Raw genomic sequence first — 11,302 nt, 5'->3', positions numbered from 1 at the left:
GGCTGCAAGGTGCCTTTGAAGGAACATTATTTTGATCTGCCCAATCAATCTGATGCTCTGTTGAGCAAGAGCCCCACTTTCTAGAAACGCCTGATGAGCAACAGGAAAGGTGTTGGCATGTGCCATAGTGGCCATGGGCACCTCGGTGGGACCCCCTGTTTAATGAGTCACCATTTTATGAATCTGACTTTATTAGCCGTACTTCCACTGTAGCTTGAGTACCACAATATATGTAATGGTGGGTCTGGAGCATGATGGATGTCTGTGTTTTGGGATGCCCTTGAAGTTCTGGAAAAGTGACTGGACTTGCTACTGAAATAGTGATTCTTAGACCCAGCATAAACCGGGAATTGACCTGAAAAAATGCATCAAAAAGCCCAAAGCCTGTTCAAGACCATGCTTGTTAAGTAAAGAGCAGCTGAACTGTAGAGAAATTTCTATATTGGTTGCAAATGCTGCATATGGAAATGAAAAGAAAACCATTTTTGGAATGTTTGATGTCGACAGTTCTTTGCAAAGTGTTAACTTTAGAAGACCTTTTGGTAATCTAGACTCTCCAACTATGAATATTAAGCTTATGTAAGCTAATTATAATATTGTCTTGGTACTTCAATAGCTGTTATTTTTAGGGTCTTGAAAGAATTTTGTATCTTAGTACCTCCAGAAGTCTTCTTTGAGGGCTTCTTAGTAAATTACAGGCAGAAGCTAAACAGTTCCTTTCCAGCTTAACTGTCTAAACGATTACCACTGTGGGATGTAGGTTAGTATTATCTATTTATTGTATGGCAGAGTTACACATAGGAAGTATATAATAATATAAAAAATATGATCAAGTTGATGCAATGGGTATGCAGACCAATTGGTCAGTCTTTCTAAATACCAATAATTAGATTTTTAGTCCATTCAGTCACAGCTGGGGAGAGTTCAAAAAGCTCTCATCACATCTCCCTGGAAAGCATGCTGTTCACATTTCTGTGACAAGATGGAAGATAGTTTGGCGGGCTGCAACACAATCACATTTGGATCCTGGTATTTTGCCCCATTTAGACAACAGGTCTGCACAACTGCCAAAGCCTGTTCATATTCTATTACCCATCTTCCGTACTTCACATGCCAAGTCAATTCCTGAGGTACTCTTGTTGCTGTTTATCAGGTTATGATGAATATTGGGTGGAATTGATTGCATCCATGGTTGCAACATTCATTTCCTAGAATGAAATGTTGGGATTGCAGAATTTGTGCACATTTTATTGCTAGGTATTGGGATCTTAGTCTGCATAGGCCTATATCAGCCATGTCTTTGTGAATGGGTAACTCTCTGTTTTTGAGGATCTTTCTATATTCACGAAGAACATCTTGTCTTAAGAGATGTGGGAGAGCAATGTGGCACGACGTGGGTAGCCAGTAGGTCAGAGTGGTTTTAATGCATCTGCTAATGGTTTTCATTGTTGTGTTGAGCTGGACATCAAGCTTGTGGACATGAGGGGTGTTGAGCCACACTAAAACATATTCCACAGTACTGTACATCAAACCCAACACTGAGCATCCGAGTATTGTAGGAGATGCACTCAAGTTGTACCCCATAATTTTTGGAGGATGTTGTTTCGTGTGCATATTAAGAACATAAGAGAAGCCCTGTTGGATCAGGCCAATGGCCCATCCAGTCCAACACTCTGTGTCACGTAAGAACATAAGAGAAGCCATGTTGGATCAGGCCAATGGCCCATCCAGTCCAACACTCCGTGTCACATAAGAACATAAGAGAAGCCATGTTGGATCAGGCCAATGGCCCATCCAGTCCAACACTCTGTCACAGAAGAACATAAGAGAAGCCATGTTGGATCAGGCCAATGGCCCATCCAGTCCAACACTCTGTGTCACAGAAGAACATAAGAGAAGCCATGTTGGATCAGGCCAGTGGCCCATCCAGTCCAACACTCTGTGTCATAGAAGAACATAAGAGAAGCCATGTTGGATCAGGCCAATGGCCCATCCAGTCCAACACTCTGTCACACAGTGGCCAAAAACAAACAACCCCCCCCCCCAAGTGCATATTTTTGCTACTACATTGATAAGGTGGTGTTTATAGCTCAGGGTCCTGTTCAGGATGATGTCAAGATATTTAGGTATATGGTTGTGTGTAAGTCAGGTGCCATTAAGGTAAACATTCAGGTTATGGTTGGCAAGATTGTTACTGAGATGGAAACAGTATTCTGTTTTTTCGTGGACTTGGTACATAGTCATATGCTGGGGAAACTGAGTTTGTACTTTCAATCTGGTAGCCCTTGAAAGTATAGGACTGATGTACACTACCTAATTCAGTGAAAGGATTAATTATTAGAATGGTCACTTCAGCAACCACTCACTGAGTCTCTTATTGCTAGCAGCCAGAGATGGCTTCCTTGCCTGGAAACAGGTTCATTGGATAACATAAAAGGTAGTCTTTCAGCAGTATGGTTAGAAGATCAACTCTGACTTTTTGTTTCTGTATCAAAGCTATTCAAGCAGAGGATCTTATGCATACAGATGAAAGATTCTCAGTTTCTTTCCTACACTTCTGGAATATCCAATTATTCAGGAGACTCGCTTTAAACTGGGTGAATGGCCACCAAAATGGCAAATGGGGACCACTTTTAGTAAGCATAAAGAGATATGCAATGAATAAAAAACCTGTAGTCTCATAGACAGGCATCAGGTGTCAGAACTGATGGTAGTTAATCAGAAAGGAGGTTTTAGAGCCATGGTGAAATCGTTGAATGAAAATATTGGGCCAGCTAGGAAAAGGAAATTTCATGCTAGGAAACTGTTGAAAATTAAACAGCCACCTGACAGCAATTTGAAAATAAACTTGCATAACAAATGCTGAGTAATTTCAAAGTCCCAGCATTGCATTGTTCTGGGGATGCTGGTGTTGCACCATCAGACACGTGAGCTGTTGCTGATGGGATCTGAGAAGATGGCTGCTGATTGAGCTACCCCAGTCTGCTTAGTGATCTGCTGAACGAGTGACCCCAAAAGTTTACCCCTCGGGTCTACCCAAATTGTACATGGTGGTATTCCCCCCCCCCCCCCAGATTTCTCATGAGGACCATCGAGATCCATTCAGCAGAAGTTTTGGTAAATTTAAAAGGATTAGGGAGGAGTTTCCAAATCTTGATGCAAGAGGTCCAGTGAAGCGCTGGTAGTGGGTTGCGTTGCGCGTGTGTGATTCTGATAGTTTCCTAATTCTCACAAGGCTGTCAGAGAAACAATAGCAGTTGAGCTCGTTATCCAGAAGACATGACAAGAAGCAATGGAATTGAACTATTTGAGTTAAAAATATTAGGAGAAATCAGAGGGGCAGGTTATGGTCTCTGGGAGGCCCCTAAAAAGATTTGCGCACCCCTTTGGCATCAACCTTTTAGATACGGATTGTAGTAATTCCTCACATAATTTTTTAGGGATGCATTTAAGATATTTATAATAAACACTGAGTGGATTTCACCACTGTCCCAGCCCCCAATTCTGCTGCCAGTAGTCCTGGAAGGGGATTAAAAAAGTGTCACCCTCTTGTCTTTTTTCCTGTTCCAGTAGTAACTACAGCCCATCGAGGGGGATGGTGGTCTTGACTGGCAAACCTGAGAAGGGTTAAACCCATTTTCTCCCTGCACTGCAACCCTGACCCAAAACTGTGGGCTGCAACTGGCCTTTAAAAATGCTGCGGAGACCAAACCACAGTTCTCCCAGCGACACTGCCAAGAGTGTGGGAACAGCAGCAAAGCAGCCCTCTAGATGGCACTGTTGGCACTTAAAATATATTGATAGGGAACGTTAACACTTTTTCCTTAGAGTAGCTGTAGTACAGGTGATCTTTTCAAAGCTCAGCAAGGAATATATAGTGGTCTTTCAAAAAGAGGTTTGGGGAGTGGAGAGGGAAGGAAGGAAGTGTGCTATGTGGTCCAATGCCGAATATTTCCTCCTTTAAATGCCACCTTTTTATAGCCTCCACGTTTGTCCAGGTCATTTCAGCTGACAAAAACTGCACTGGGCCCGTTCTTTAATTTGCTTCTGAATTTAAAGTATCTTTAAGATCTAAAGTCCTGCCTTTGTTATTAAGATATTAATACTGTCAAAGGGAGAACTGGTTGGTGATGCAGAGTGTCTCTCTCCCCTTAAAATGCTTAGAAGGAGAATGTTGCTTTGATCTCTTGGGGGGCACAGGTTGCTGAAAAGGGCAGATTCCTCCATCCTCTCTTCCGTACTGCACAGACCTGTGGGAAGCTGCTATCCCCCCCTTCTTAGACTATAGATAAAGTAGACAGAGGGAAAGTAACTTCATTTATTCTCTTTTCTCAGCCCCTGCAATGGTAAGGTAAGCAATACAGAAGTGCTGCGTATTACCACTGGTCTACATTACTGTTGCCTGAAAAAGTGAATAAAATCCTCTCTTTGCAGATCTTGCAAATTACAGAACAAAGGAGACAAATCCTCACCCAGTCTACAGAACCATAACCGCATGGAGCTCTGTAAGAGCCAACGACCCTGTGTGATGGTTTATCTGACCCGAAGCCCATCTATGCCCAACCTAATCAAGATGAAGGTGTGTTTTAAGGACTACTTTTTCTAGTTTAAATGTTCATCTGGCATTCCCCAGTAATTTTCATTAGGAGAGGTCAAGCTTCCATTAGGAAGAATAAATGGATACATCCTTCATCTTTTATTTGATCTGATTCCTCTGCCTTTTAGTTATTTTAATTTAATAACCTCTGATGTGTTAAATTTGAAGAATCCGTTGGAGAGTTTGACATACTGCCGTGCTTACAGTTAATGTCCCTGCTAATTCCACCTATGTTTGTTAGTATCTCTTGCCACTTGCTGCACTTTGTTCTTCTGCCTGCTGTGTATTGTGTGAAAACAGGCTCTTTATAACACCATCAATTGTATTAGAAAGTGGAACTGGTCTAAGCGCATCACATCTAAGTGCATCACTAACTAGAGAAGTTGGAAAATTTAATATTCAGGCTACCAGAAAGTACCAAGTAGCATTTTTCTCATTGTGGTTCGGCTACTGTTTTTCTAAAAACCTTATTAGATTTCATTCCTGTCATTTCCAGTTGCTGCTCAGGAAGTAAAATCTTTTTTTTTTCATTTATGCTGGGCAATAATCCCAAGCAAAACAGCTGCTCGTTGGCAATATGGCCACAAGTCTCTGCTGCTTTCATTGAGCCTGAGCCTGACTCCATGGCGAGATGAGGGACTCAAAAGCAATCAAACAGTTTCCTTTGTAGAAAAGCATGTTAAGAACATAAGAGAAGCTACAGACTCACTCTCTGCTTCCTGTTAATGAACTGGTTTTTAATCCACAAGGGGACTTGCCCTCTTATCCCACGACTGCTGAGTTTACTTAGGAGCCTTTTAAAAAAATGTTCTAAACTTTTTATACAGAATAAAGAGGAAAAAAAAGAACAATAAAATTGGAAGAACACAATACAAAGAGCAATTATTGCAGATATGAAGGACAATCTGATTAAAAAGTATGAAAAAGGAAAAAAATGTATGTGACTTGGTAGTTTAGAAAGCCATGATAACCTACTCAAAATATTCAACTATTTTCTCCTATATTTTCATTTTTGTCCTATCTTATCAATTATATAATAAAAATAAAACAGATAACTTCTCATAACTTTGTTTATATTTTTAGCAAAAGTTTCTTGTAACAAAATAATGTTCTTAGTATTTTGTCATTTATAAAATAAACCATTCAAATATATAACTACAAAGATTAGTTACAAGAAGCATAAAAAGCTTGCCAATTGTTCTCAACTTTATCTTTTGGTCTCTGATTAATATAGCTTGATAGTTTTGCCATAATTGCATATTTTTGTATTTTGTCTATCCAATTCTCAACCCTTAATTGTCCACTTTTCTGCAAATACTCAGGGCTTTTTTTGCAGAAAAAGCCCAGCAGGAACTCATTTGCATATTAGGCCACACCCCCTGATGCCAAGCCAGCCAGAACTGCATTCCTACAATTCATGCACTGATCTGAGGAATTAACACATTGTTCTATCTGCATTCATTGGTAGAATTCCTAATAACATGTCTATGGTGGTATAGCAAATTTTATATTCAACTTTAAAAAAAAAATTAATTGTGTATTTCTTTCCAATATGTACTTTTTGTTTTACAAGACCACCACATACGGTTAAAAAGTACCATAGCTCTCTTTATGCTTCCAACACAATCTTTTATAATTTTTATTCATCTTTTCACTGTCTTTTGGGGTAATATACTAGTATAAATATTTTGTACCAGTTTTCTTTGATTCGCCATGAATTTTATGTCTTTCATCTGCAGATTTTTCCCATTGTTGAAATGGGATCTCCTGAGTTTACTTGGGAGCCTTTGATGAGGAACTTTATCAAAAGATTTCTGGAAGTCCCAGGTATGGGAAGGTGAATAACTGAGCCACAGACAGCAAGGACAGTTCTGTAAGAAGCCTCCATGATTGTTTAGCTGTTTACTTCCTCTAGAGGGAGTAGCAGTGCATCGATTGTTCTAGCTGGGACAGTAGTTTGGCATAGTGGTTAGGAGGTGGGACTAAGATTTATTTAAATACTTAGAGCCTCCCTTTCTTCGTGGTTCAAGGTAGCATGGTTGTTTGCTGTGTGACCTTGGGCCAGTCATTCTCTCTCAGCCCGGCCTACCTCCGTAGCTGGTTGTAATGACAAAATGGAGGGGAGAGAGCAATGTAATTTGCTTTGGTACCCATTAATGAGAAAACCATAGTATGAATATCTGAGCAAACTGTGCTGGAATAGTGTGGTGAGCACAGATTATCATTTTACCACTTACCTGCCACTTGTTGGTTGCAGAATTCTTTTCCCACTAGCCAAATGGTGCATTTGATAAACTTGCAATAGGACAAGAAATATCACCCTAGGGTAGTTTGGTACAGACTGGGGTGGGGGTTGATGTCTGTTCACCTTTTTGGTGTTGACACCTTCTAAACATTACCTAAGCTCATGAGTGAAAAAGATCAGGATCCCTCCTCCATATGACTGAAGAAATTTCCTACTTGAACTCACGTTTCCCTCCATAGAGCAAATTGATTTAGATGTGTGTATGCATGTGGGGAAAGGGTTAACTATCCCTCTCCTGGTGCCAGTCCCCTTCTTAAAAAAAGAGAGCAGATAATCCAATCATAGATCAGATCTCATCTAGTTTGGTCTGCATCTCAGCAAACAGGCCACCTTCCATCCAGGCCAATGCTTTGTGCAGGAGCATTGGGCATGTCTGTAACTGAATGACCAGGTCCTGAGAAGTGGAATTGATTCTGAGAAGTCTGCAAAAAAGACAAGAACAGTAATGGTGTCTGTTCATCCACTTATGCTGATTGACAGTTGGAGAATCCTTCCCTTAAAAATGTGCAGCCATTTTTTTTTGGCAGGGCACGAGAGCTTTTCAATTAAACAGCAATTTCTTAAAAGATGTCCCAGCCTGGTGATGCAAATAGCCTTCAAGACGACGCAGAAGTGATGGAATCCTTGATCGCAGACTTAGATAAGAATAGACAAAGAAACATAAGAGACAAGAAGGATGTAAAAATGCCATCATGAGCGCTTGTGTTTTGAGAGAACCTCTAATCTAATGAGAATGGATTTTGTTGGAGAGATTGTACAAGTAAAATTAATTATTCATGGCAGTGACATCATTAGGATTTCATTTTGTTTAAAGGCCTCTAAGTGACTCAGGAAATTGGGTTAAGTTGAAGAAGAGTTTCAAGGAAAAGGATGGGGAAAGCTTTTCATTGTATTGACTTGGTCTAATATGTTCCAAAGTAGGAAATATACACATTATTCTTCAACTCTTGCAAATCAGTTCTTTCAAGCTAGATGGAAATTAAAGTAAGAAATCCACCCGAAGGTAGATTTCAGATGACTGTTTGCTAAGCATCTTAGAAATCATTGAAATAAACGATGGCTGTATTAGCTTTGGGTGAGTTTTGAGAAGTGGCTAGAGTGGCAGTGTGTCTCAGTAGCTTGGCTTATTGTCAGAGAAATGCAGACATTTCTCATAGAATCCAAAGGATATGCCTTCACAGACAACACGGACATGTGGTGTTGATCTCATTGGGGAAATGTGTGGGTATTGGCACCTAGCTGTAGTTTAGCTTGTCACATGGGTGTTTGTAGTCAGGACCACAATCTTGAAGTTCCAGATGAGCCATTCACAGATGACCTGAACTAAATCTTGGCATATGAGAAGTTATGTATCCTGATGACTCTGATTTTGATCTTTTTAACACTTATGGCAGCTTGTTGCCAAGAAAGAGTTTTGCATAGTTATGCTCGGTCATAGTTTTGGATAGTTATGCTGTGTCAAATGAACCAAATGTGAACATGACTGTTTGCATATTACATAGAACAAAATAGGAGTCGATTGCACCTTTAAGACCAACTTAAGTTGGTCTTAAAGGTGCAATTGACTCCTTTTATTCTACTACTTCAAACAAACATGGCTGCTTACTTGCATCTGTCTGCATATTACATAGCTTCTCAACAGCACTTGATGGTGTCTGATAGCCTGGGAATTGTTAGCAAGCCATTGTTAGGAAGTCCAAGCAGCATAGAGCAGTGATGTTCAACCTGCCTAGGTTGAGGAATCCCACCTGCTCAGTCATGAGCTCCCCTAAATTCATCATTGTTTCCTTTTGGAAAGTGGCAAACTTTTGGTTCAGTTGAGCAGCTGAAGTTACAGACTGATATTCTGTAAATCTTCAGTTTTGTCGTCAATTTCTTAGGAGTTTTTGCAGACACTCCTAGACTTCATAACTGTTGCTGGGAGATACTTGAGATGTTTAAAGCTGTGATACTATGCAGACTTGTTTGGAAGTCAGTCCCATTTGAATGGCTAGGGTTTATTTCTGAGTAAATTAAGACTAGGCTTTGAGGCTGCAGTCTGTTCATAAGTTGCTGACAGTGGGTTTCACAGAAACCAGTGAAAACCTGCTGAAATCAACATGAGGACAGTGTGCCCAGAACAGCCCAATTCATACTTCAGAATGAGGTAGGATTGCCAGCCTCCAGATAGGGCCTGGAGATCTCCCAGAATCGATGTTCTCCAGGCAGCATAGATGAATACTCCTGAATGGTTGCTTTGGAAGGTGGACTGTATGGCTGTGATCACACATACTAAATATTGCACTTTCAATGCACTTTCCAACTGGATTTCATGGTATGAACTGGCAAAATCCAGTTGGAAAGTGCATTGAAGGTGGATTGAAAGTTCATTATTCAGTGTGTGTGTATGCAGCCTGTGATTTTATACCCTGCTGAGGTCCTTCCCCTCCTCAAACCCAGCCCTTCCCAGGCTCCACCCCTCCCAAATCTCTAGGTATGTCCCAACCCAGAGTTGGCAACCTGAGAACTTTACATTTCTAGCAACGACATCCAAAAAGCACAAACTAAGGGGTACACATCTGTGTCTGAGCAGATGTAATGGTGGTCACCGATGCTGTTTTAGAAGAAGATTTAGCCATTTAAAATTGCTGAGAGGGCCCAGTCCTGAACAGGCCCACTGTGCCAAAAGAGCCTCCCAAGACCAGTTCAACAAGATTCAACATTTGGGAGGGAAAAAAATAAGAAAGAACTTCCTCCACGAGAACTTCCCCTTGTACTTTATCTTGATGCAGAGCCGCCTTTTGCTAGAGCAGCAGAACCAGAGTTCCCACAGCACAGGGCCTCAACCAATCTTTCTCTCTCCTAGACAAGCTTTACTTAGAGTTGCCAGCTCCAGGATACCTGGAGTCTGGAGGAGGATGGGATTTTGGGAGGGGAGGAACTTCAGCGAGGTATAATTCCATAGACACCAACCTGCAAAACATCTATTTTCTCCAGGGGAAAATGTTACTTGGGAATCTGCTGTAATTCTGGGAGAATCTCCGGGCTCCACCTGAAGGTTCATAAACAAAAATACACAACTTTGTGGCCCCAAAATCGCTTGTATCACAATAAATTGTATTCAAACATATCTTACAAAACACAATCAAAAGTGCAGAAGGATGAATGGAGCCCAGCTCCAGCAAGAATATCTCAGTTCAATTAGTCCCGTTCTGACAGAAGATAAAATAATGTGACCATAAAGTCCAAGCCCTTACAAAGAGGGAAAAAGCTCAAAAGAGCACCGGTGAAGTGAAAGTCCGTTCAAAGGGGGAAGTGGGGCAACAGCAGCAACTCTTCTCCTCACTCCTCTTCACTTGCTGGAGAAATCCAACATCAATCTTTCAACGTGTCTGTTGACTGTACTTGCTGCGCGTTTCGAAAAACCGCCCTAAGGCAGTTCACACTTTTGTGAAGTGCAGTTGAGAGAAAGTCATGTACCATTTTGCTCTTGATATAGTGTCAACTGCACTTCACAAATTTCATTCCAGGCAAATGCTTCAACCAGCAGGGGAACACTGCCTGGATTGCACCTGGAGAACGCCGCCTTATGGCGGCGTTCCCCTGCTGGTTGAAGCATTTGCCTGGAATGAAATCTGTGAAGTGCAGTTGAGAGAAAATCATGTACCATTTTGCTCTTGATAAAGTGTAAACTGCCTAAGGGCAGTTTTTCGAAACGAGCAGCAACTACAGTCAACAGACGCGTTGAGAGATTGATGTTGGATGTCTCCGGCGAGTGAAGAGGAGTGAGGTGAAGAGTTGCTGCTGTTGCCCCACTTCCCCCTTTCACTTCACTGGTACTCTTTTGAGCCTTTTCCCTCCTTGTGAGGGCTTGGACTTTATGGTCACATTATTTTATCTTCTGTCAGAATGGAACTCATTGAACTGAGATATTCTTGCTGGAGCTGGGTTCCATTCCTCCTTCTGCACTTTTGATTGTGTTTTGTGAGATATGTTTGAATACAATTTATTGTGATACAAGCGATTTTTGGGCCACACAGTTTTGTATTTTTGTTTATGACTTATTACTACTATGTTTTGCTTTGGTGTGTTCCCACCTAAAGGTTGGCAACCTTAGCCAATCTGAATTGGGCTCTGGTGTACTTGGGAATATTGTTTCCTTGATTTGCTGTAGAAACATTAGATTGGATCAGAGCAGGGCTTTTTTTTGTAGCAGGAATTCCTTTGCATAATAGGCCACACACCCCTGATGTAGCCAGTCCTTCAAGAGCTTACAGGGCTCTTAGTACAGGGCCTACTGTAAGATCCAGGAGGATTGGCTACATCAGGGGTGTGTGGCCTAATATTCAAAGGAGTTCCTGATACAAAAAACCCCCTGGATCAGAGGAACCCCAGTCCAACTCGTGGCCAGAAGTAATATC

This window comes from Heteronotia binoei, chromosome 10 (assembly GCF_032191835.1).
Source record: "Heteronotia binoei isolate CCM8104 ecotype False Entrance Well chromosome 10, APGP_CSIRO_Hbin_v1, whole genome shotgun sequence".
In the NCBI taxonomy this organism is placed as follows: Eukaryota; Metazoa; Chordata; class Lepidosauria; order Squamata; family Gekkonidae; genus Heteronotia; species Heteronotia binoei.
The sequence above is the reverse complement of the archived record's forward strand: the minus strand, read 5'-3'. Positions refer to the sequence as shown.